The following is a 27,152-nucleotide window of genomic DNA, read 5'->3' on the forward strand; positions in this document are numbered from 1 at the left end:
GCAAAGCAAAAACGAATTCGAAAAAAATTTTTTTAAATTAATGAATAATGCCGTTTTCGGCAAGACTATGGAAAACGTTCGGAAATATAAAGACGTTAAACTGGTAACAAGTTGGTCGGGACGATACGGTGCAAAGAGTTATATTTCAAAACCAAATTTTCATAGCTTAACAATTTTCGACAATGACATGGTTATCATTGAAATGGAGAGATTGAATATTAAATTTAATAAACCCATTTACGCTGGTTTTAGTATTTTAGAAATTTCAAAAACATTTTTATACGATTTTCATTATCATTATATTATACCAAAATTCGGCAAGGATGTAAAACTCTTGTATTCAGATACAGATTCGTTAATATATAATTTTTACGTTGACGATATTTATAAATGTATTCGAGAAGATATTCATAAATTTGACACTTCTGATTATCCTCCCGATAACATTTATAATATTCCTTTGGCTAATAAAAAAGTTTTGGGATTGATGAAAGACGAAAACAACGGTAGAATTATGCACGAATTTATCGGATTAAAATCTAAAATGTACGCGATCAAATTATATTATTCAAATGTAGAACGAGAAAAATCTTCTAACAAAAAAGAAGTCGAAACTATTAAAAAAGCCAAAGGTATTACCGGTTCGTCATTAAAAACAATCACTTTTGAAGACTATTATAATTGTCTGTTTGATAAAACTCAAATGTATACCAACGAACATCTGTTTCGTAGTAAAAACCATGAAGTTTTTACGGTAAACCAAAGGAAAATTGTTTTAACACCGTTCGATGATAAGAGAGTGGTTAATTATATATTTACTGATACATTGCCTTGGGGATATAAAACAAATTAAATTTTATGTTAAAAAAATATTCACTTGTTTTAATTAATACAATTTCATAAGCAGCAAAAACTCACTTGTTTTATCATTTTTGTTTTAATTAATTCAATTTCATAAGCAGCAAAACTCAACAATTTTAAATAAGACATTATTAAAAGGTAAGAACCTATTTGTTTTCTGTAGTCATAATTTAATACAATTTTTTTTCACAGCATTCTAACGTCGAGTCACTGAAAATTTGCGTTAAAGTGTTTAGTCAAGTACGAAGCAGCAGCAGCCATGAATAGTGATCGTTACGTAACAACAACAACCGAAAAAAAAGTGAAACAAGATGTTTCGGAAAACTCCAAAGTCTACTACTATAACGGTACCAAGTACTGTAATAGCTGTAACAAATCTTTTTGCTTTTGTGAAGAATCCATTAAAAATCATCCAATATGTAATATAAAATATTGTTCGCAATCAACAAATCGTTCGAACAATATAAGTTTATATTGCGACGAAGTTATTCCATCATCGTCGTCGTCGTCGTCGTCGTCGTCGTCGTCGTCGTCACCACCAGCGGCCAAAAAAACAAGGATTTAGAACATACCCTATAGAAGAAGAAGAAGAAGAAGAAATACGTTGTGGTGTTTAGCAAATTTATATCGGATGTCAATACTTTGTAAATGTTTTCAATAAATCATCAATTTTATCGGTGCACATTTATTTAATTGTATTCACCTCGACAACCTTTTTAGATATTATTTTGTTTTCTATTCAAACTTATCAATGTAAATGTTTTAAATAAATCATCAATTTTATCGGTGCACATTTATTTAATTGCATTCACCTCGACAACCTTTTTAGATATTAATTTGTTTTCTATTCAAACTTATCAATGTAAATGTCTTAAATAAATCATCAATTTTATCGGTGCACATTTATTTAATTATATCGACCAGCGCGCATACACGACGACGACGACGACGCGATAACGTGCCGGCCCCCAGTTACGCTAGGGGAACAGCGCGCGAGCGTCGGCGTTTATCTCCGAAGGTTCGCGGTTCGAATCCCGCCCGCGCGAGACATCGGCGGCGGCGGCGGTCGCTTTTTTCGGCTCTCAAAAATTTCTCACCCCCGCACCCCCACACCCCCCGTAGTGTCGAAAAGGCACTACGAAATTTATTTTTTCTACGAACCCCTTTTTTTACCGGGGTGCAATTGCCAAAAAGGCACCAGCGACTATGACGTCATAAAATGTTTTTTAATCAGTGACACCACTTTTTCCCCAAGGGGAGGCGCCAAAAAGGCACTATGACGTCACACCTCGACACAGGTGTAATTACCTTACCCACCCCCAGGGGTCCCCGTACACCTGTCTACACCCCCTAATGGTGACAGTTTCCACTTCTTCGGCGTGACCTTTACTTCTTTTACATGACCCCCCTTACGAAGAACTGGCTTTGGTACACTGCTGATGGAAAATGCCATCGGTGACCTTGAATCGTCACAGTCCCGCGTTAGAATAACTACTGTCGGTAGGATTTTCTAAGTGCAGTAGTGGTGGACAATTAACCAGAATCTTCTTGGAGTTTCTGTAAAATCGCCAGTTGTGGAAAGTTCGAAACTTTTGCACATTCGCTACGTGGATTTTGAAATCCTTCAGCATGCAGAACCAGCAGGAAGGGAAGCAGAACGATGGTCTACGAAGGTACAACCCGCATGTGACGAGCTGGAAAATTGATCCGGAAAGGAGACGGAGAAATAGGAAACCGTAAGTGCCGTTTCCTTTTGCCCCTCCGATACCTCTGCAGAAGGTCACTTGAAGGGAAAGTTTAGGACTCGCATTGCACGCGATTAGGTTTAGAAAGAAAAAAAGAAAACAAATCAATTCCTAAATGAGCGATAATGAAATCGAAAAAAAACATTTCAATTCAATTTTAAAGTTAGGGAACGAAATACAAAAAAAGTGTCAAAACAATGACCCAAAAAGGAAGCTCAGGTAGTATGGGGTAGTATAGATTTTATTGGAATCTTTTTAAACCTAAGGTAGATAACATAAAACCTTACGACGGAAATAGCGACACACTAAACAAATTTATTGCTAAGTGCGAAAGATTAATAAATTCCTACGTTAGTCTTTTTTATCATAGACAAACTAGTAGGGAAAGCAGGGTTAATGGTAGGCAATCGATCAGAATTGACAGATTGGTTAAGCATTAAAAAGCACTCACTCAATGCTTTACAGATAGGAGAAATAAAGCTTGTCTAATTCAGGAATTAACTAGAACAAGACCGTTCAAAAACGAACATTTAGTTGATTTCGGTGGAAGGCTACAACTTTTAAAAAGTAGTGTAATACAGCGGATTAGTAATTCAGAAGATTAAGATCATAATGAAAAACTTTTCCATGTTAATTATTACAACAAAATCGCGCTCAATACATTCATAGCTGGATGCACCTGGGCGCTCAAAAACGACATGCATTTAAAACAACCAAATTCTTTAGAGGAAGTCATTTCTTATGTTTCTGAATTTGAAAATTTCGAAAACTTCTACGGGAATATAAGAAACACCACAAAACAGTTCCAAATGCCCAATTTTCAATAAAGTAATTCAAAACACCAAATTTTCAACAATTCAACTCGAAACAACATTTTCAACCATTTGAGCAATTTCAAAATCAGGCGAATCTAAATAGATTTCATTTTTATCATTTCATGATTTAGTTAATATGAATTTAAACATCGATTTAATAAATAAAAAGTTAATAGGATTTAACAACGAAATTATATTCAAATATCGAAAATAATCAGAAGCAACCTTTACTCTAACTGTTAATTCCCATGAAACATCGGTAAGTGAAAGCAAAGTCCAACACACAAAAGAATTCATTGATTATATTAATACGTGCAAAAATGTGCTAACTTCGGAGCCACTATTATCTTATCCGGACTTTACAAAGAGGTTTGAATTAACAACCGACGCATCGAAATATGCCATCTCAGGAATTTTGTCTCAAAACAGACACCCTCAAGAACGCTGAACCCGGCAAAGATAAACTACTCAACAATTGAAAAGGAACTCTTAGCAATTGTCTGGAGCTGTAAATATTATAGACCTTATTTATTCGAACAAAAATTTATTATTTATACGGATTATAAACCCCTATAGTAGCCAATGTCATTAAAAGATCCAAATTCGCGACACGTCAGATGGAGACTTAAACTTGAGGAGTATGAGTACGAAATTAAATATAAAAAAGGTAAAAACAACCAAGCAGCGGACGCTTTATGACAATATCCAATACATATGAACGCTCTCGAAACTGACTCGATATTTAACAACTTAGGAGACGTGGATGAAATTATAGGTTATTTAAAGCCTCAAAACCAATTTAATCTAAATGATAACGTTATTATTTCTTCTATTGTTCAATCGCATAAAGAAAATTGAAGTAAATTGTACGAACAAGTAAAAGAATTAAATGAAAAAACGAAAGAAGTCATTATTTCAAAAAGAAACAAAAATCGTAAAGAACCACCAGATTTTAGTGATAAAAAATGTGCTGTCATTAAAACAAAATTTAGAAGCAATGAACTTCCTAAATTTAAAAAGATACCATTAATAAACCAAACGGAAAATAAATTAATGACAACAAAGACAAACTATCATAATAGTAGTGCAAAGAGGCGAAAGGCTAATAAAAATCTATTCCTTCAGGAGACCAATAAAGATCAAAATGTTGACTCTTCTACTCGTAGCAGTTTTAACCGAACGAATAATAACAACAGACGTACAAGGTACCAAACTCGTAAATCCTATACTTCCTATCCAGATAGGTAACCCAAAGTTTATTTATAACAAACATACATTTATCCATTACGTAGATTTAAGCCAAATAATTAATCACATATAAAGCATAGATAACATAGATAGATAGCATAGAATAATTAAAGATAATTTTAATGTTAAAAATATAACTAATAATATTTCTTATTATGGACTTGCAGAAAATTTACTTTTAAGAACTGGATATTTAATAAAATTGCTATAAAGCAGCAATAAATATACTCGAGAAAAACCAAAATAGAGAATTAGAACTACAAGTATCTTGATCAAAGGGCATAATTAATAATTATAATAAAAGTATTGTGAAATTAAATGAAAATCGACGAAAACTACAAACTGGTTTAAAAACATTCCAAAATGAAGTATTCATGACGATAAATTCTTTACAAGACTATCTTAGTTTTCACGGAATCATTACGCAATTAAACTTAGATTGCCAAAATATCATAATGTAATATACTTTACCGATTTCGGATTTGAATAAAATGCTTAAATATTTAGCATCAATTTATAAAGAAAATCAAATTTCACAATTTAAAAATATTTTATCTTCTTATCAAATTTTGGGAACTCGGGTAAATTTTGTTGATTCGAAAGTGATCTTTGCAGTCCATGTATCAATTTTAAGATCCCAAATATTTTCCTTTTACCATATTTTCCCAATAATCCAAAATCAATCAATTTTTATACCCCAATACTCTTATATGGCACCAGCAGAGAAGAGACACGGCAGAAACATGTCCGGTCATCTAAGAAATCTACTTTTGTAAAGAAGAAATTTACCCCCGTGGAGAACTTATTTGATGACAACGGAATGGAAAACTGTCCAATTACGAAAATGAACCTGTCAGAAGCAATTATAGAAGAAATCACTAAAAATTTAGTTCTTGTTTTGCCACAGAAGCCTGAAAAATTGCTAATCAAGTGTAACACGGACCGATATATGCAAATCGAAGTACCAGTACTGATTAAGATTCCAGTAAACTGGCAGATATAAATTAATGAAGAAAAATTCTTCAACGATGTGAAAATTCAGTTCGGTAAACCAATATTTTTACCGAAAATCCAATTGACGGAAATGAACGCATTGAAAGTTCTGGATACCCCCCGTCTTACCAGAAAAAATAACAATCGAACCAGTGAAAGAAGAAATAAATACGTTCCAAATAATTGTTGTTTTTGGAATAATCATGGTTCTAATTTTAGTTTTCATCATTAAGAAGCCCTTTTTCGAAAAGTTACGAGAATTGAAGAAAATCGCATCCAAAGAGGAAACCTACCGGGGAGAAAATCTTGAAGCATTTTCGAAAAAACACTCGGTTATTTTCGAAAGTTAAGGAGGGAGTAGTTATATGTCCCAAACTGGAGAGGAAGCCCAAAGCTAAGGGAAGATAACGCATCGCTGACACCGCATCGAAAGCTCTATTTATTCGATTGTAATATTGTAAAATCTGCTCTTAATTATTCCAACCTTTGTATCGGCCAGTTCGAATAAAACTTAATTCGCTTTGTGTGTAAATAAATGTTTTTAAAAACGCTCTCCCGAATTTTGAGCATTTAAATAGCGAAAAAGACACTCACATCGAACAAATTGTATTATTAAACGTGTATTATATAAAAAACCCACCAGGAGAGACAAATATAAACTTAATAAATATGAGCGAACGATATGCATAAAAAAATAATTAGCTTTAAGACTTTATTTTTTAAGCTAGGCACATATATGGACATAAACAGGAGTAGAATTGCTATGACAGTTCAAGAACAACATTCTCTTAATTTTACACGTGAATTCCCATAAGAAAATTTAAGGTACATATTAGCAGAAATTGGTGCCCTCAAGGTCATTCAATCCATACCTCCTTAGCACCAACCTACCTACCCTCTAACTCAACCCTCACCCCCTTCCCACAACCATCAACCCCACCTTCAACCCTCACACCCTATCCCAGAACCCTTTCGCAACCACTCAATACATGTGTAGTTACGTGACTCATCTTTCTTTTTCCAACCGTGGATCGAACCTGGCATCCGTTCGGTGTTGAGCGCCGCCTTAAATGCCGAGCTAACAGGCGTATTAAAACTAATGGGTAATTGTGTGTTAGATATTGAAAATAATGACGTCACCGGCGCTGATATTGATGACTCACCTTTTGTTTTCACTACCGAGGATGGAACCCTGGACTCGTCCAGTGGTGAGCACCGACTTTAACGCCTAACGGGCATATTAAAATTAATGGGTAATTGTGTGTTACGTATTGAGAATGATGACTCATCTTTTTTTTTTTTTTCGCTACCGAGGATCGAGTTCGGGACGAGTCCAATCTTAGCCGTACACAGCGGATAGTTTAAAAAACAGATCTCGCAGATACACAAAAAAAATTATTGATCGCACACGCAAATATATTTTGCGACTTAAAATTAAAGGCGATCCATCCGCCCACTAGAATATCGCCGCACCGTAGTCTCTTATCTGCGGTTGCGAGGCATTGACATTGCAAATTAGTTCGAGATAAAGTTCAATAATTTAAAAAATTGAATCCAATAGCACGTTTAATCTTTAAATAAATTCCTTTTAGAATGATAAACACTTTTTCAAAATAGGCATTTGCAAATCGGTCGTCGGTTTGCTGTTAACGATAGACACGTACACAAAGCTGTAGGTGCAAAAATTAATAACCAAATTAACATGAGTCAAACTATTTATTGGCAGTGGAAAATATAATAAAAGAAGTTGAAGTTAATAAGCGAAAAGGACTTCCGGCCATTTTTATTCTAAACATGCCCAAAATATAATGGAAACAGTCAAAAATTTTCTCATTTTTAAAATAAAAAGTTAAGGCTGCCAGGCGTGAACTGAGCCCTTAAGTGCACCTCATTCGAGTTTAAGGGAAAACGAAAATTCAAAGCAAAACCAATAAAACACATTTACAATCAAGCGGAGACAGTTTCTTCTTCCATAATTAAATAGTGTCCCCACGGCAACGTTTCTACTGATGAATTTGATATGTGACGCTTATCATCGTAAGGACTTAACCCGATCTTATTTTGGGATACTGTGTGCTGTTTGCTCGCCCTTATTAAATTCTGCGATATGTTTTTTATAGAAAAATTTTGCAAACAATCGACAAAAACTTGGTTTTGATGACGAATTTTTTAACTCCTTTAATCCTCTTCGTTACACCCAAGTTTTTCAATTCGCGTTCAAATGCCTCGCGATCTGTTTCTGCCGCCATCAATTCTTGCTTTGCGATCTCTTCTTTCTGTAGTGTTTTATATAACTTTGTGGCGTACATGTTGGCTCTAAGTCCGATAAAATGAGAAACAATTCGTCCATTATTCTCATCCTTCATCAGACCCAAAACCTTTCTATTGACTCTGGGTATATCGTACGGATTATCCTCCGCATAGTCCGAAGTATCAAAGTACCGGAAACAATCCTTTTTTAAAATCTCGTACGGGTCTATGGATATTATCTCGTATACAAGAGAATCGGTGTCGGTATATAAAGCTCGGGCATTGGAAAATCTTTCCTGAATGTAGTTGTAGTGGAAGTCATAAAAGATTTTTTAATTCGATATGAACGAGATTTTTATTAATTGTAGTTGCACCTTTAAATTCGAGTCGGGCAATCAGGACTTCCGCACTGTAGCGACCTTCCCAGTTAGTCACTAGCTTAACATTGGAATGGTTCCGTATGTTTTGAATTATTTCCCCAAATACAAGTTCTTTTCAAACTCGTTTTTGGCAGCCTGTCGTAGTGCAATATTCAGGTCGATATAGGCTTTTAACCAAGGCGATTGGTTAAACAAGACCAGTTGTAGCGCCTGTTTTAGGTTATGATAGTTACGATTTTCGGATCCTGGAGGACAGTGATGTTAGTGACATGGAGGTAAATCTGCAAATTTGTCGTGCAATTCCTCCGGTATTTCCAAATCGACCTCCAAGATGTAGCAGACTTTGGGGCACTGACTAAGACCTCCTCGCATGCTTTTTCGATAAACAAAATCATGTCGACGTCGGTGAGTAGAACGAGTTTTTGCTTCAATGAATGCAACATGCAGCTTCACGCGTATCCCGGCAGTGTGTACGCATGTGCAGCATCAAGTCCATGGGTCTTATGTAACGTTTCTCAAAACCTCTGAAAAACGTCTGCCAAGAGCAATATTTCAGTCTTCATATAAAGTTTCGAATAATCCTGGAAATTTCCACATCCAAGCTTCTCCCAGACTTCCTCAGCACGTTTGCATTCTTTGGGGTCAACGGTTTATCCTCCAATATATTATAGAATGCAGCAATAGGCTTAAAAGCAGTTTTCTTCGAACGTATTCACTAAATTCGCGTTCCAGTATCGGATATTCCATCGAATTGGCCGCCAACTTATCCAGACCGCTCGCCATAATTCGAAAACTGTCGATGAATCGGAATTTCACCAGGTTCTCGTTTAGGTGCCGCGTAAAGGAAATAAACTTTTCCTTGATTAGGGGCAGCAAGTCGATCGATCCATCATATTTTGCTAGGGCTTTTATTATTATGTGTCCGTCATACGAGGAAAGGTTATAAAATACTACAGGAACGGTGTCGCTGTCCTTAAGTTTAAGAAAACAATTTTCTTGTGCGAGTCGTCTGTATTTTTCCCACTCAAGTGGCAATGATCTCGAACTTTTTTGTCGTCTTTTTCAAATGGCTTCTCGGATATGTGACACAGTGAAGACTTGTAAAATTCAATTTTATGTACAGCTGTTAGTTCATACATTGGTAAATCACACAAGAATGCTATCTCAATGTTCTCAGCTAATTGCTCCATTTCCTTGCAGAAAAATTCCGCACAATCCTCTCCCGTGTACGAACGATAAAGGGAGTCGTCATGTGAACATTTAAAATAATAGCCCAGGGATTACGAAACATGGCGCTGATATTTCTGGGTGTTGGATGTTGATTTATCACACTTGGGAAGCAAAAAACATTCCGTGCCAGCATAAACAATTAAAGGAACCTTCTCTTTGTACTTAAAGTCCTTGAATTGCACAAAATTCTTACCTAAAGCTTCTAATTTACACTGTCCGTTAAGCGAAAAGCTGAATTTGAAGGAAGTTCAAAAATCGCGTGGAGACTGATCTGATTTATTGTCAGGTTCTCTTTTTAGGACGTGTAAATGAAATAATTGCATTACTTGACATTTTATTTATGTATATCTAAGCATCACATTAAAGCCGTCATAACGTTTAAATTTACGGAGGATTCGTTTGAGAAAAATGCAGTGAATTGATTTCGAATCTTGTTGTGTTCCAACAGCATGGCGGCATAAACTTGTCGTCTGTGTTCCCCCATAGTGTATATATAGTTAAGAGTCTTCGGTTGTGCATACAAATTGTACATTTTCCATAACAGCGCAAAGAAAATCGCTTTATTGCGTGTGTGGTCCGCTGTCATCGCGGCCCGAGCCGCCGACCTGGCTCGCTTCCCGCGACGCAAAGTACGGGGGCGAAAAAAATTGTCCAAAAAGCACAAATACAAAAACTACCCCTACCCCATTAAAGGTGACATCTGGCTATCAAAACCTGAGCTATTCGCGACATCTCTCGTACACCGGTCAAACTAAATTAAAGGCTTGGTTGGGAATCGGTAACCAAAACCTGAATTATTAGTGCGCGACATGTCTCGGACACTAGCTGAACTTAATTAAAGGGTTGGTTGAGAATCTGGAGTAATTTCTTTATCGGTATGTTGGGCATATTCGGAACAGCCCCCGTATATACATAAGCGCTGCGTCATTTTTTATCAGTATGTTGCATCAGGAAGCGGTCTCGTTAACGCGCTGATAAACAAGTCACTTTTCGAAGTACACATTCCGGGTTATCAGTTTTGCGGCTCACGCCGCGATGACAGCGGAGCACACACGCAATAAAGCGATTTTCTTTACGCTGTTATGGAAAATGGATTTTGACCCCTACAATTTGTATACACAACCGAAGACTCTTAACTATATATACACTATGGAGGAACACAGACCACAAGGTTATGCCGCCATGCTGTTGAACACAAGATTTGAAATCAATTCACTGCGTTTTGCTCAAAAGAATCCTCCGTAAATTTATTTATAAAATGTAATTGTAAAAGTTATGACGAATTTAATATGTTTAGATATCCATGAATAAAATGTCAAGTACCGCAATTATTTCATTTACACGTCCTAAAAAGAGGCCCTGACGATTAATTAGATGAGTCACCATGCGATTTTTGAACTTACGATCATCCTGTTAGAGAAAAATTGGCGAATTTCAGCTACTTTTCGCTTAACGGAGAGTGTAAATTAGAAGCGTTATTACGTGGAGTTCGGTTCCCGAGTGTTGCCCGAGTCTTCGCGATTCAATTGTTAGTGTTGGTTGTCTGTATCAATTGTTTCATTGTTAGTTTTTTTTTTACTTTCAGTGTTGTGTGTGTTCATTCCAGCAAGCCGTAAGTACTTACTTTTTTCATTATGGTTTAATTTTTGAAAACGGTTTTATAAAAATGCTACAGGTTTGATTGGATGATGTTTTCAAAAACATCCGATGTCGGTAATGAACATATTAGGACCATTTTGATATAATTAGGCATCGTCTTTGAAACGCAGATCACGAAATTTAAAATAGAAATTCATTTGGTTGGGACTGACATAACAATAAGATTGATATGGCTTTTTCACGAAATTAGCATTATCTATAAAATTATTATGGTTTCCCTTGGATCCTTGTTAGATTAACGTGTGGTCTCATCGTTTTGTTTTTTCTGTCAAAGCTAAAGTGTGTGCTAGTTTAAATAAACGTAAATGAATTTTGTGCAAGTATCTTTGGACTGTTTTACTTTAGCGAATCCGTTTTTAGCTTCGTGCCACTCGACTCGATATCACAACATCGTTTTACGTAACTACGTAACTACGTCCGTCCGAAGTATACCTTATAGATGACATAAATCGGGAACTTCAGTTGTGCTCTAGCTTTTAAAGTTATAGGACGTACATGGCAAAGTGAAAAAAAATTAGAGCTTTGTTGGCTACTATACTGGCTACCCCCAAAGATAATGATGTCGCTGAAGGTGTGAAAGAATGTACCCGAGCGATATGAAGAATCCAAAAGGAAATGTGGGCTACGAAAACAGTGAAAGAAAAACAACGTCTTATAGAGCAGGTGGCCCAAGTTAAATCATTTCGGAGTCCATTTAAAAGAATTTGAATTGCGCATCAGGACTGGCGTCATATCTAACCTTTAACACAAGGACGTGCAGAGTTCTCTACAAGACTGTTTGGCACTATTTGGGCAACGTGTTAATAACGCGCTGAAAACGGACCAGGCCGTTAAGATAAAAACTGTCGTTGGGTGAGAATTCCAAATTCAAAAGGCCGATCAAATCCAGACAGAAATTAAATATTTTACAACTTCGTACGCAGCAATCTATAAAGATTTACAACGATTAGAGGAGTTCCAAGAAAACGATTCCGGATGGGCTTTGCAGAAAATCCTAAATTTAATGGTCAATATGTACAAGTTTAATCCACTTCACGCCGTCCAACACCCACAAATATCAGCGCTCTGTTGCGTACTCTCTGGGCTATGATTTAAAATGTTCACATGACGTCTCCCTTTCAGATTATCATTCGTACACGGAAGAAGATTGTGCGGAATGGTTCTGCAAGGAGATTGAGCAATTAGCTGAGAACATTGAGACAGCATTCTTGTGTGGTGTACCAATGTATGAATTAACAGCTGTACAGAAAATTGAATTTTACAAGTCTTCACTGTGTCACATATGCAAGAAGCCGTTTAAAAAAGACGACAAAAAAGTTCGAGATCATCGCCACTTGACTGGGAAATACAGGGGACACGCACACGAAAATTGTAATCTTCAATTTTTTAATATATTCAACTCTAATTCTCGAACTAATTTGCGCAACCGCAGATAAGAGACTACGGTGCTTCGATATCCTAGTGGGAGGATTTTTTATCTAATTATGTCCTGTGTTTTTATGAAATTTGACATATCCGCGAGATCTGTTTTTACTCTATACGCTGTGTACGGCTAAGATTGGACGGGTACAGGGTTCGATCCTCGGTAGAGAAAAAAAAAATTCTCCATATCTAAAACATAATTACCCATTGCTTTTAATATGTCGGTTAGCTCGGCGTTTAAGGCGGCGTTCAACACCGGACGGATCCCGGGTTCGATCATCGGTTGGAAAAAAAAAGATGAGTCACGTGACTACACATGTTGAGTGGTTGCGCGAAGGTTGTGGGATGGGGTGTGAGAATTGAGGGAGGGGTTGAAGGTTGAGGGAAGGAGGTGGGAGTTGAGAGGAATGTAGGTAGGATGTGGCTGAAGTTTGATTTGGATTTGGATTCGGATTTTCGAATATTACAGTGGACCAGTTCGTTATTTACCTTAATTTAAAAAACGTATTCCTGTGGAAATAACGAGCAATTAAGCACGAAAATATTGTAATGCAACTCAAAAAAACCTTGTTCAATGTTGCTATGCAGAAAATAACCCCTTTTCCGCTCGCATCACCCCAAATAATTCGTTATATTTATTTCGCAATCTCAAAAAAATCTGACTTTGTCTCAGATATTGAATTATACCATTAAAGAGCCTCTTAAGAGAGCTTCAAAATGAAGTACTATTCCACCACCTTGAAGCTGTTGGGAAGGTATAAAACTACCACCAATAATGAAATAACCAAATGTTCGTTTTATTTATTTCGGAATCTCAATAAAACCTGACGTTGTCCCAGATATTGAATTATACCATTAAAGAACCACTTGAAGAACCATTAAAGAGCCACTTAGAGGAGCTTTAAAACTATGTATTACTCATCAACCTTGAAGCAGTCGGGAAGATATAAAACTACCCCCAATAATGATATAACCAAATATTCGTTTTATTTATTACGGAATCTCAAAAAAACCTGACGTTGTGCCAGATATTGAATTAGCTCGTTGAAGAGACACATGGCAGAGCTTCAAAATGATGTACTACTCAACCACCTTGAAGCCGTGGGGAAGGTATAAAACTTCCCTCAATAATGAAATAACCATATATGCGTTTTATTAATTTCGGAATCTCAAAAAAACATGACGTAGTCCTAGACATTGAATAAGACCATTAAAGAGCCACTTAGAAGAGCTTCAAAATTATGTACTACTCAACTACCTTAAAGCCGTCGGGAAGGTATAAAACTACCCTCAACAATGAAATAACCAAATATGCGTTTTATTTATGTCGGAATCTCAAAAGCACCTGACGTTGTCCCAGATATCGAATTAGACCATTGAAGAGCCACTTAGGAGAGCTTCAAAATGATGTACTACTCAACCACCTTGAAGGCGTCGGGAAGGTATAAAACTACCAACAAATAACCAAATATGCGTTTTATTTATTTCGGAATCTCAAAAAAATCTGACGTTGTTTCAGATATTCAATTAAACCATTAAAGAGCCACTTAGAGGAGCTTTAAAACTATGTATTACTCAATAACCTTGAAGCGGTCGGGAAGATATAAAACTACCCCCAATAATGATATAACCAAATATTCGTTTTATTTATTTCGGAATCTCAAAAAAACCTGACGTTGTGCCAGATATTGAATTATTTAGTTGAAGAAAAACTTGGGAGAGCTTCGAAATGATGTACTACTCAACCTTCTTGAAGCATTCGGGAAGATATACAACTACCCCAAATAATGAAATAACCTAATACGCGTTTTATTTATTTAGTCATCTCAAAAAAACCTGACGTTATCCCAGATATTGAATAAGACCATTGAAGGGCTACTTAATAGAGCCTCAAAACGATGTATTACTCAACCACCTTGAAGCGGTCGGGAAGGTATAAAACTACCCCCAATAATGAAATAACCAAATATGGGTGTTATTTATTTCGGAATCTCCAAAAAATTTGACGTTGTCCCAGATATTGAATAAGACAATTGAAGAGCCACTTAATAGAGCTTTAAAACGATGTATTATTCAACCACCCTGAAGCGGTGGAAAAGATATAAAACTACCCGCAATAATGAGATAACCAAATATGGGTGTTATTTATTTCGGAATCTCAAAAAAATTTGACGTTGCCCCAGATATTGAATAAGACAATTGAAGAGCCACTTAATAGAGCTTTAAAACGATGTATTATTCAACCACCCTGAAGCGGTGGAAAACATATAAAACTACCCGCAATAATAAAATAACCAAACATGCGTTTGGTTATTTTAGAAGAGCTTCAAAATGATGTACTACTCAACCACCTTGAAGCCGTCGGGAAGGTATAAAATTACCCTCAATTATGAAAGAACCATATATGCGTTTTATTAATTTCGGAATCTCAAAAAAACCTGACGTTGTCCCAGATACCGAATTAGACCATTGAAGAGCCACTTAATAGAGCTTCAAAATGATGTACTACTCAACTACCTTGAAGCGGTCGGGAAGGTATAAAACTACCCCCAATAGTGAAATATCCTAATACGCGTTTTATTAATTTCGGAATCTCAGTAAAACATGACGTTGCCCCAGATATTGAATTAGACAATTGGAGAGCCACTTAGGAGAGCTTCAAAATGATGTACTACTCAACCATCTTGAAGCCGTCGGGAAGGTATAAAACTTCCCTCAATAATGAAATAACCATATATACGTTTTATTAATTACGGAATCTCAAAAAAACCTGACGTTGTCCTAGACATTGAATAAGACCATTAAAGAGCCACTTAGAAGAGCTTCAAAATTATGTACTACTTAACCACCTTGAAGCCGTCGGGAAGGTATAAAACTTCCCTCAACCAATGAAATAACCAAATATGCATTTTATTTATGTCGGAATCTCAAAAAAACTTGACGTCCCAAATATTGAATTAGACCATTAAAGAGCGACTTAAAAGAGCTTCAAAATGATGTACTACACAACCACCTTGAATCGGTCGGGAAGATATGAAACTACCCCCAATAATGAAATATCCTAATACGCGTTTTATTTATGTCGGAGTCCCAAAAAAACTTGACGTTGTCCCAGATATTGAAATAGAATATTGGAGAGCCACTTAGGAGAGCTTCAAAATGATGTACTACTCAACCACCTTGAAGCCGTCGGGAAGGTATAAAACTCCCCCAAATAATGAAATAAACTAATACGCGTTTTATTTATTTAGTCATCTCAAAAAAACCTGACGTTGTCCTAGACATTGAATAAGAACATTAAAGAACCACATAGGAGAGCTTCAAAATAGTGTACTACTCAACCACCTTGAAGGCGTCGGGAAGGTATAAAACTTCCCTCAACAATGAAATAACCATATATGCGTTTTAATAATTTCGGAATCTCAAAAAAACCTGACGTTGTCCTAGACATTGAATAAGACCATTAAAGAGCCACTTAGAAGAGCTTCAAAATGATGTACTACTTAACCTTCTTGAAGCATTCGGGAAGATATACAACTACCAGAAATAATGAAATACCCTAATACGCGTTTTATTTATTTAGTCATCTCAAAAAAACGTGACGTTGTCCCAGATATTGAATAAGACCATTAAAGGGCTACTTAATAGAGCCTCAAAACGATGTATTACTCAATAACCTTGAAGCGGTCGGGAAGATATAAAACTACCCCCAATAATGATATAACCAAATATTCGTTTTATTTATTTCGGAATCTCAAAAAAACCTGACGTTGTGCCAGATATTGAATTATTTAGTTGAAGAAAAACTTGGGAGAGCTTCGAAATGATGTACTACTCAACCTTCTTGAAGCATTCGGGAAGATATACAACTACCCCAAATAATGAAATAACCTAATACGCGTTTTATTTATTTAGTCATCTCAAAAAAACGTGACGTTGTCCCAGATATTGAATAAGACCATTAAAGGGCTACTTAATAGAGCCTCAAAACGATGTATTACTCAACCACCTTGAAGCGGTCGGGAAGGTATAAAACTACCCCCAATAATGAAATAACCAAATATGGGTGTTATTTATTTCGGAATCCCCAAAAAATTTGACGTTGTCCCAGATATTGAATAAGACAATTGAAGAGCCACTCAATAGAGCTTTAAAACGATGTATTGTTCAACCACCCTGAAGCGGTGGAAAACATATAAAACTACCCGCAATAATAAAATAACCAAACATGCGTTTTATTTATTTCGGAATCTCAATAAAACATAAAGTTGTCCCAAATATTGAATTAGACCATTAAAGAACCACTTAAAAGAGCTTCAAAATGATGTACTACTCAACCTTCTTGAAGCATTCGGGAAGATATCCAACTACCCCAAATAATGAAATAACCTAATACGCGTTTTATTTATTTAGTCATCTCAAAAAAACCTGACGTTGTCCCAGATATTGAATAAGACCATTAAAGAGCTACTTAACAGAGCTTCAAAACGATGTATTACTCGACCACCTTCAAGCGGTCGGGAAGGTATAAAACTACCCGCAATAATGAAATAAACAAATATGGGTTTTATTTATTTCGGAATCTCAATAAAACATGACGTTGTCCCAGATATTAAATTAGACCATTGGAGAGCGACTTAAAAGAGCTTCAAAAAGATGTACTACACAACCACCTTGAAGCCGTCGGGAAGGTATAAAATTCCCTCAACAATGAAATAACCAAATCTGCGTTTTATTTATGTCGGAATCTCAAAAAAACTTGACGTTGTCCCAAATATTGAATTAGACCATTAAAGAGCGACTTAAAAAAGCTTCAAAATGATGTACTACACAACCACCTTGAAGCTTTCGGGAAGATATGAAACTACCCCCAATAATGAAATATCCTAATAAGCGTTTAATTTATGTCGGAGTCCCAAAAAAACTTGACGTTGTCCCAGATATTGAAATAGACCATTGGAGAGCCACTTAGGAGAGCTTCAAAATGATGTACCACTCAACCACCTTGAAGCCGTCGGGAAGGTATAAAACTACCCCAAATAATGAAATAAACTAATACGCGTTTTATTTATTTAGTCATCTTAAATAAACCTGACGTTGTCCTAGACATTGAATAAGAACATTAAAGAACCACATAGGAGAGCTTCAAAATGATGTACTACTCAACCACCTTGAAGGCGTCGGGAAGGTATAAAACTTCCCTCAACAATGAAATAACCATATATGCGTTTTATTAATTTCGGAATCTCAAAAAAACCTGACGTTGTCCTAGACACTGAATAAGACCATTAAAGAGCCACTTAGAAGAGCTTTAAAATGATGTACTACTCAACCACCTTGAACTCGTCGGGAAGGTATAAAACTTCCCTCAACAATGAAATAACCATATATGCGTTTTAATAATTTCGGAATCTCAAAAAAACCTGACGTTGTCCTAGACATTGAATAAGACCATAAAAGAGCTATTTAGAAGATCTTCAAAATGATGTACTACTCAACCACCTTGAAGCCGTCGGGGAGGTATAAAACTACCCTCAACAATGAAATAACCAAATATGCGTTTGATTCATGTCGGAATCTCAAAAAATCTGACGTTGTCCTATATACTGATTAAGACTATTAAAGAGCCACTTAGGAGAGCTTCAAAATGATGTACTACTCAACCTTCTTGAAGCAATCGGGAAGATATACAACTACCCCAAATAATGAAATAACCTAATACGCGTTTTATTTATTTAGTCATCTCAAAAAAACGTGACGTTGTCCCAGATATTGAATAAGACCATTAAAGGGCTACCTAATAGAGCCTCAAAACGATGTATTACTCAACCACCTTCAAGCGGTCGGGAAGGTATAAAACTACCCCCAATAATGAAATAACCAAATATGCGTTTTATTTATGTCGGAATCTCAAAAGCACCTGACGTTGTCCCAGATATCGAATTAGACCATTGAAGAACCACTTAGGAGAGCTTCAAAATGATGTACTACTCAACCACCTTGAAGGCGTCGGGAAGGTATAAAACTACGCTCAATAATGAAATAACCAAATATGCGTTTTATTTATTTCGGAATCTCAAAAAAATCTGACGTTGTTTCAGATATTCAATTAAACCATTAAAGAGCCACTTAGAGGAGCTTTAAAACTATGCATTACTCAATAACCTTGAAGCGGTCGGGAAGATATAAAACTACCCCCAATAATGATATAACCAAATATTCGTTTTATTTATTTCGGAATCTCAAAAAAACCTGACGTTGTGCCAGATATTGAATTATTTAGTTGAAGAAAAACTTGGGAGAGCTTCGAAATGATGTACTACTCAACCTTCTTGAAGCATTCGGGAAGATATACAACTACCCCAAATAATGAAATAACCTAATACGCGTTTTATTTATTTAGTCATCTCAAAAAAACCTGACGTTATCCCAGATATTGAATAAGACCATTGAAGGGCTACTTAATAGAGCCTCAAAACGATGTATTACTCAACCACCTTGAAGCGGTCGGGAAGGTATAAAACTACCCCCAATAATGAAATAACCAAATATGGGTGTTATTTATTTCGGAATCTCCAAAAAATTTGACGTTGTCCCAGATATTGAATAAGACAATTGAAGAGCCACTTAATAGAGCTTTAAAACGATGTATTATTCAACCACCCTGAAGCGGTGGAAAAGATATAAAACTACCCGCAATAATGAAATAACCAAATATGGGTGTTATTTATTTCGGAATCTCAAAAAAATTTGACGTTGCCCCAGATATTGAATAAGACAATTGAAGAGCCACTTAATAGACCTTTAAAACGATGTATTATTCAACCACCCTGAAGCGGTGGAAAACATATAAAACTACCCGCAATAATAAAATAACCAAACATGCGTTTTATTTATTTCGGAATCTCAATAAAACATGAAGTTGTCCCAGATATTGAATTAGACCATTGGAGAACCACTTAGGAGAGCTTCAAAATGATGTACTACTCAACCACCTTGAAGCCGTCGGGAAGGTATAAAACTTCCCTCAACAATGAAATAACCATATATGCGTGTTATTAATTTCGGAATCTCAAAAAAACCTGACGTTGTCTCAGATACCGAATTAGACTATTGAAGAGCCACTTAGAAGAGCTTCAAAATGATGTACTACACAACCACCTTAAAGCCGTCGGGGTGGTATAAAACTACCCCCAATAATGAAATAACCATATATGTGTTTTATTAATTTCGGAATCTCAAAAAACCTGACGTTGTCCTAGACATTAAATAAGACCATTAAAGAGCCACTTGGAAGAGCTTCAAAATGATGTACTACTCAACCACCTTGAAGCCGTCGGGAAGGTATAAAATTACCCTCAATTATGAAAGAACCATATATGCGTTTTATTAATTTCGGAATCTCAAAAAAACCTGACGTTGTCCCAGATACCGAATTAGACCATTGAAGAGCCACTTAATAGAGCTTCAAAATGATGTACTACTCAACTACCTTGAAGCGGTCGGGAAGGTATAAAACTACCCCCAATAGTGAAATATCCTAATACGCGTTTTATTAATTTCGGAATCTCAGTAAAACATGACGTTGCCCCAGATATTGAATTAGACAATTGGAGACCCACTTAGGAGAGCTTCAAAATGATGTACTACTCAACCATCTTGAAGCCGTCGGGAAGGTATAAAACTTCCCTCAATAATGAAATAACCATATATACGTTTTATTAATTACGGAATCTCAAAAAAACCTGACGTTGTCCTAGACATTGAATAAGACCATTAAAGAGCCACTTAGAAGAGCTTCAAAATTATGTACTACTTAACCACCTTGAAGCCGTCGGGAAGGTATAAAACTTCCCTCAACCAATGAAATAACCAAATATGCATTTTATTTATGTCGGAATCTCAAAAAAACTTGACGTCCCAAATATTGAATTAGACCATTAAAGAGCGACTTAAAAGAGCTTCAAAATGATGTACTACACAACCACCTTGAATCGGTCGGGAAGATATGAAACTACCCCCAATAATGAAATATCCTAATACGCGTTTTATTTATGTCGGAGTCCCAAAAAAACTTGACGTTGTCCCAGATATTGAAATAGACCATTGGAGAGCCACTTAGGAGAGCTTCAAAATGATGTACTACTCAACCACCTTGAAGCCGTCGGGAAGGTATAAAACTCCCCCAAATAATGAAATAAACTAATACGCGTTTTATTTATTTAGTCATCTCAAAAAAACCTGACGTTGTCCTAGACATTGAATACGAACATTAAAGAACCACATAGGAGAGCTTCAAAATAGTGTACTACTCAACCACCTTGAAGGCGTCGGGAAGGTATAAAACTTCCCTCAACAATGAAATAACCATATATGCGTTTTAATAATTTCGGAATCTCAAAAAAACCTGACGTTGTCCTAGACATTGAATAAGACCATAAAAGAGCTATTTAGAAGATCTTCAAAATGATGTACTACTCAACCACCTTGAAGCCGTCGGGGAGGTATAAAACTACCCTCAACAATGAAATAACCAAATATGCGTTTGATTCATGTCGGAATCTCAAAAAATCTGACGTTGTCCTATATACTGATTAAGACTATTAAAGAGCCACTTAGGAGAGCTTCAAAATGATGTACTACTCAACCTTCTTGAAGCAATCGGGAAGATATACAACTACCCCAAATAATGAAATAACCTAATACGCGTTTTATTTATTTAGTCATCTCAAAAAAACGTGACGTTGTCCCAGATATTGAATAAGACCATTAAAGGGCTACCTAATAGAGCCTCAAAACGATGTATTACTCAACCACCTTCAAGCGGTCGGGAAGGTATAAAACTACCCCCAATAATGAAATAACCAAATATGCGTTTTATTTATGTCGGAATCTCAAAAGCACCTGACGTTGTCCCAGATATCGAATTAGACCATTGAAGAACCACTTAGGAGAGCTTCAAAATGATGTACTACTCAACCACCTTGAAGGCGTCGGGAAGGTATAAAACTACGCTCAATAATGAAATAACCAAATATGCGTTTTATTTATTTCGGAATCTCAAAAAAATCTGACGTTGTTTCAGATATTCAATTAAACCATTAAAGAGCCACTTAGAGGAGCTTTAAAACTATGTATTACTCAATAACCTTGAAGCGGTCGGGAAGATATAAAACTACCCCCAATAATGATATAACCAAATATTCGTTTTATTTATTTCGGAATCTCAAAAAAACCTGACGTTGTGCCAGATATTGAATTATTTAGTTGAAGAAAAACTTGGGAGAGCTTCGAAATGATGTACTACTCAACCTTCTTGAAGCATTCGGGAAGATATACAACTACCCCAAATAATGAAATAACCTAATACGCGTTTTATTTATTTAGTCAGCTCAAAAAAACCTGACGTTATCCCAGATATTGAATAAGACCATTGAAGGGCTACTTAATAGAGCCTCAAAACGATGTATTACTCAACCACCTTGAAGCGGTCGGGAAGGTATAAAACTACCCCCAATAATGAAATAACCAAATATGGGTGTTATTTATTTCGGAATCTCCAAAAAATTTGACGTTGTCCCAGATATTGAATAAGACAATTGAAGAGCCACTTAATAGAGCTTTAAAACGATGTATTATTCAACCACCCTGAAGCGGTGGAAAAGATATAAAACTACCCGCAATAATGAAATAACCAAATATGGGTGTTATTTATTTCGGAATCTCAAAAAAATTTGACGTTGCCCCAGATATTGAATAAGACAATTGAAGAGCCACTTAATAGACCTTTAAAACGATGTATTATTCAACCACCCTGAAGCGGTGGAAAACATATAAAACTACCCGCAATAATAAAATAACCAAATATGCGTTTTATTTATTTCGGAATCTCAATAAAACATGAAGTTGTCCCAGATATTGAATTAGACCATTGGAGAACCACTTAGGAGAGCTTCAAAATGATGTACTACTCAACCACCTTGAAGCCGTCGGGAAGGTATAAAACTTCCCTCAACAATGAAATAACCATATATGCGTGTTATTAATTTCGGAATCTCAAAAAAACCTGACGTTGTCTCAGATACCGAATTAGACTATTGAAGAGCCACTTAGTAGAGCTTCAAAATGATGTACTACACAACCACCTTAAAGCCGTCGGGGTGGTATAAAACTACCCCCAATAATGAAATAACCATATATGTGTTTTATTAATTTCGGAATCTCAAAAAACCTGACGTTGTCCTAGACATTAAATAAGACCATTAAAGAGCCACTTGGAAGAGCTTCAAAATGATGTACTACTCAACCACCTTGAAGCCGTCGGGAAGGTATAAAATTACCCTCAATTATGAAAGAACCATATATGCGTTTTATTAATTTCGGAATCTCAAAAAAACCTGACGTTGTCCCAGATACCGAATTAGACCATTGAAGAGCCACTTAATAGAGCTTCAAAATGATGTACTACTCAACTACCTTGAAGCGGTCGGGAAGGTATAAAACTACCCCCAATAGTGAAATATCCTAATACGCGTTTTATTAATTTCGGAATCTCAGCAAAACATGACGTTGCCCCAGATATTGAATTAGACATTTGGAGAGCCACTTAGGAGAGCTTCAAAATGATGTACTACTCAACCATCTTGAAGCCGTCGGGAAGGTATAAAACTTCCCTCAATAATGAAATAACCATATACACGTTTTATTAATTACGGAATCTCAAAAAAACCTGACGTTGTCCTAGACATTGAATAAGACCATTAAAGAGCCACTTAGAAGAGCTTCAAAATTATGTACTACTTAACCACCTTGAAGCCGTCGGGAAGGTATAAAACTTCCCTCAACCAATGAAATAACCAAATATGCATTTTATTTATGTCGGAATCTCAAAAAAACTTGACGTCCCAAATATTGAATTAGACCATTAAAGAGCGACTTAAAAGAGCTTCAAAATGATGTACTACACAACCACCTTGAATCGGTCGGGAAGATATGAAACTACCCCCAATAATGAAATATCCTAATACGCGTTTTATTTATGTCGGAGTCCCAAAAAAACTTGACGTTGTCCCAGATATTGAAATAGACCATTGGAGAGCCACTTAGGAGAGCTTCAAAATGATGTACTACTCAACCACCTTGAAGCCGTCGGGAAGGTATAAAACTCCCCCAAATAATGAAATAAACTAATACGCGTTTTATTTATTTAGTCATCTCAAAAAAACCTGACGTTGTCCTAGACATTGAATAAGAACATTAAAGAACCACATAGGAGAGCTTCAAAATAGTGTACTACTCAACCACCTTGAAGGCGTCGGGAAGGTATAAAACTTCCCTCAACAATGAAATAACCATATATGCGTTTTAATAATTTCGGAATCTCAAAAAAACCTGACGTTGTCCTAGACATTGAATAAGACCATTAAAGAGCCACTTAGAAGAGCTTCAAAATGATGTACTACTTAACCTTCTTGAAGCATTCGGGAAGATATACAACTACCAGAAATAATGAAATACCCTAATACGCGTTTTATTTATTTAGTCATCTCAAAAAAACGTGACGTTGTCCCAGATATTGAATAAGACCATTAAAGGGCTACTTAATAGAGCCTCAAAACGATGTATTACTCAACCACCTTGAAGCGGTCGGGAAGGTATAAAACTACCCCCAATAATGAAATAACCAAATATGGGTGTTATTTATTTCGGAATCCCCAAAAAATTTGACGTTGTCCCAGATATTGAATAAGACAATTGAAGAGCCACTCAATAGAGCTTTAAAACGATGTATTGTTCAACCACCCTGAAGCGGTGGAAAAGATATAAAACTACCCGCAATAATGAAATAAACAAATATGGGTGTTATTTATTTCGGAATCTCAAAAAAATTTGACGTTGCCCCAGATATTGAATAATACAATTGAAGAGCCACTTAATAGAGCTTTAAAACGATGTATTATTCAACCACCCTGAAGCGGTGGAAAACATATAAAACTACCCGCAATAATAAGATAACCAAACATGCGTTTTATTTATTACGGAATCTCAATAAAACATAAAGTTGTCCCAGATATTGAATTAGACCATTGAAGAACCACTTAAAAGAGCTTCAAAATGATGTACTACTCAACCTTCTTGAAGCATTCGGGAAGGTATCCAACTACCCCAAATAATGAAATAACCTAATACGCGTTTTATTTATTTAGTCATCTCAAAAAAACCTGACGTTGTCCCAGATATTGAATAAGACCATTAAAGAGCTACTTAACAGAGCTTCAAAACGATGTATTACTCGACCACCTTCAAGCGGTCGGGAAGGTATAAAACTACCCGCAATAATGAAATAAACAAATATGGGTTTTATTTATTTCGGAATCTCAATAAAACATGACGTTGTCCCAGATATTAAATTAGACCATTGGAGAGAGACTTAAAAGTGCTTCAAAAAGATGTACTACACAACCACCTTGAAGCCGTCGGGAAGGTATAAAACTTCCCTCAACAATGAAATAACCAAATCTGCGTTTTATTTATGTCGGAATCTCAAAAAAACTTGACGTTGTCCCAAATATTGAATTAGACCATTAAAGAGCGACTTAAAAGAGCTTCAAAATGATGTACTACACAACCACCTTGAAGCTTTCGGGAAGATATGAAACTACCCCCAATAATGAAATATCCTAATAAGCGTTTAATTTATGTCGGAGTCCCAAAAAAACTTGACGTTGTCCCAGATATTGAAATAGACCATTGGAGAGCCACTTAGGAGAGCTTCAAAATGATGTACCACTCAACCACCTTGAAGCCGTCGGGAAGGTATAAAACTACCCCAAATAATGAAATAAACTAATACGCGTTTTATTTATTTAGTCATCTTAAATAAACCTGACGTTGTCCTAGACATTGAATAAGAACATTAAAGAACCACATAGGAGAGCTTCAAAATGATGTACTACTCAACCACCTTGAAGGCGTCGGGAAGGTATAAAACTTCCCTCAACAATGAAATAACCATATATGCGTTTTATTAATTTCGGAATCTCAAAAAAACCTGAAGTTGTCCTAGACACTGAATAAGACCATTAAAGAGCCACTTAGAAGAGCTTCAAAATGATGTACTACTCAACCACCTTGAACTCGTCGGGAAGGTATAAAACTTCCCTCAACAATGAAATAACCATATATGCGTTTTAATAATTTCGGAATTTTAAAAAAACCTGACGTTGTTCTAGACATTGAATAAGACCATGAAAGAGCTATTTAGAAGATCTTCAAAATGATGTACTACTCAACCACCTTGAAGCCGTCGGGGAGGTATAAAACTACCCTCAACAATGAAATAACCAAATATGCGTTTGATTCATGTCGGAATCTCAAAAAATCTGACGTTGTCCTATATACTGATTAAGACTATTAAAGAGCCACTTAGGAGATCTTCAAAATGATGTACTACTCAACCTTCTTGAAGCAATCGGGAAGATATACAACTACCCCAAATAATGAAATAACCTAATACGCGTTTTATTTATTTAGTCATCTCAAAAAAACGTGACGTTGTCCCAGATATTGAATAAGACCATTAAAGGGCTACCTAATAGAGCCTCAAAACGATGTATTACTCAACCACCTTCAAGCGGTCGGGAAGGTATAAAACTACCCCCAATAATGAAATAACCAAATATGGGTGTTATTTATTTCGGAATCTCAAAAAAATTTGAGGTTGCCCCAGATATTAAATTAGACCATTGGAGAGCGACTTAGAAGAGCTTCAAAAAGATGTACTACACAACCACCTTGAAGCCGTCGGGAAGGTATAAAACTTCCCTCAACAATGAAATAACCAAATCTGCGTTTTATTTATGTCGGAATCTCAAAAAAACTTGACGTTGTCCCAAATATTGAATTAGATTATTAAAGAGCGACTTAAAAGAGCTTCAAAATGATTTACTACACAACCACCTTGAAGCGGTCGGGAAGATATGAAACTACCCCCAATAATGAAATATCCTAATAAGCGTTTTATTTATGTCGGAGTCCCAAAAAAACTTGACGTTGTCCCAGATATTGAATTAGACCATTGGAGAGCCACTTAGGAGAGCTTCAAAATGATGTACTACTCAACCACCTTGAAGCCGTCGGGAAGGTATAAAACTACCCCAAATAATGAAATAAACTAATACGCGTTTTATTTATTGAGTCATCTTAAATAAACCTGACGTTGTCCTAGACATTGAATAAGAACATTAAAGAACCACATAGGAGAGCTTCAAAGTGATGTACTACTCAACCACCTTGAAGGCGTCGGGAAGGTATAAAACTTCCCTCAACAATGAAATAACCATATATGCGTTTTATTAATTTCGGAATCTCAAAAAAACCTGACGTTGTCCTAGACACTGAATAAGACCATTAAAGAGCCACTTAGAAGAGCTTCAAAATGATGTACTACTCAACCACCTTGAACTCGTCGGGAAGGTATAAAACTTCCCTCAACAATGAAATAACCATATATGCGTTTTAATAATTTCGGAATTTTAAAAAAACCTGAC

This window comes from Cylas formicarius, unplaced genomic scaffold, assembly GCF_029955315.1.
Source record: "Cylas formicarius isolate icCylForm1 unplaced genomic scaffold, icCylForm1.1 PGA_scaffold_2__14_contigs__length_35257938, whole genome shotgun sequence".
NCBI classification, from domain to species: domain Eukaryota; kingdom Metazoa; phylum Arthropoda; class Insecta; order Coleoptera; family Brentidae; genus Cylas; species Cylas formicarius.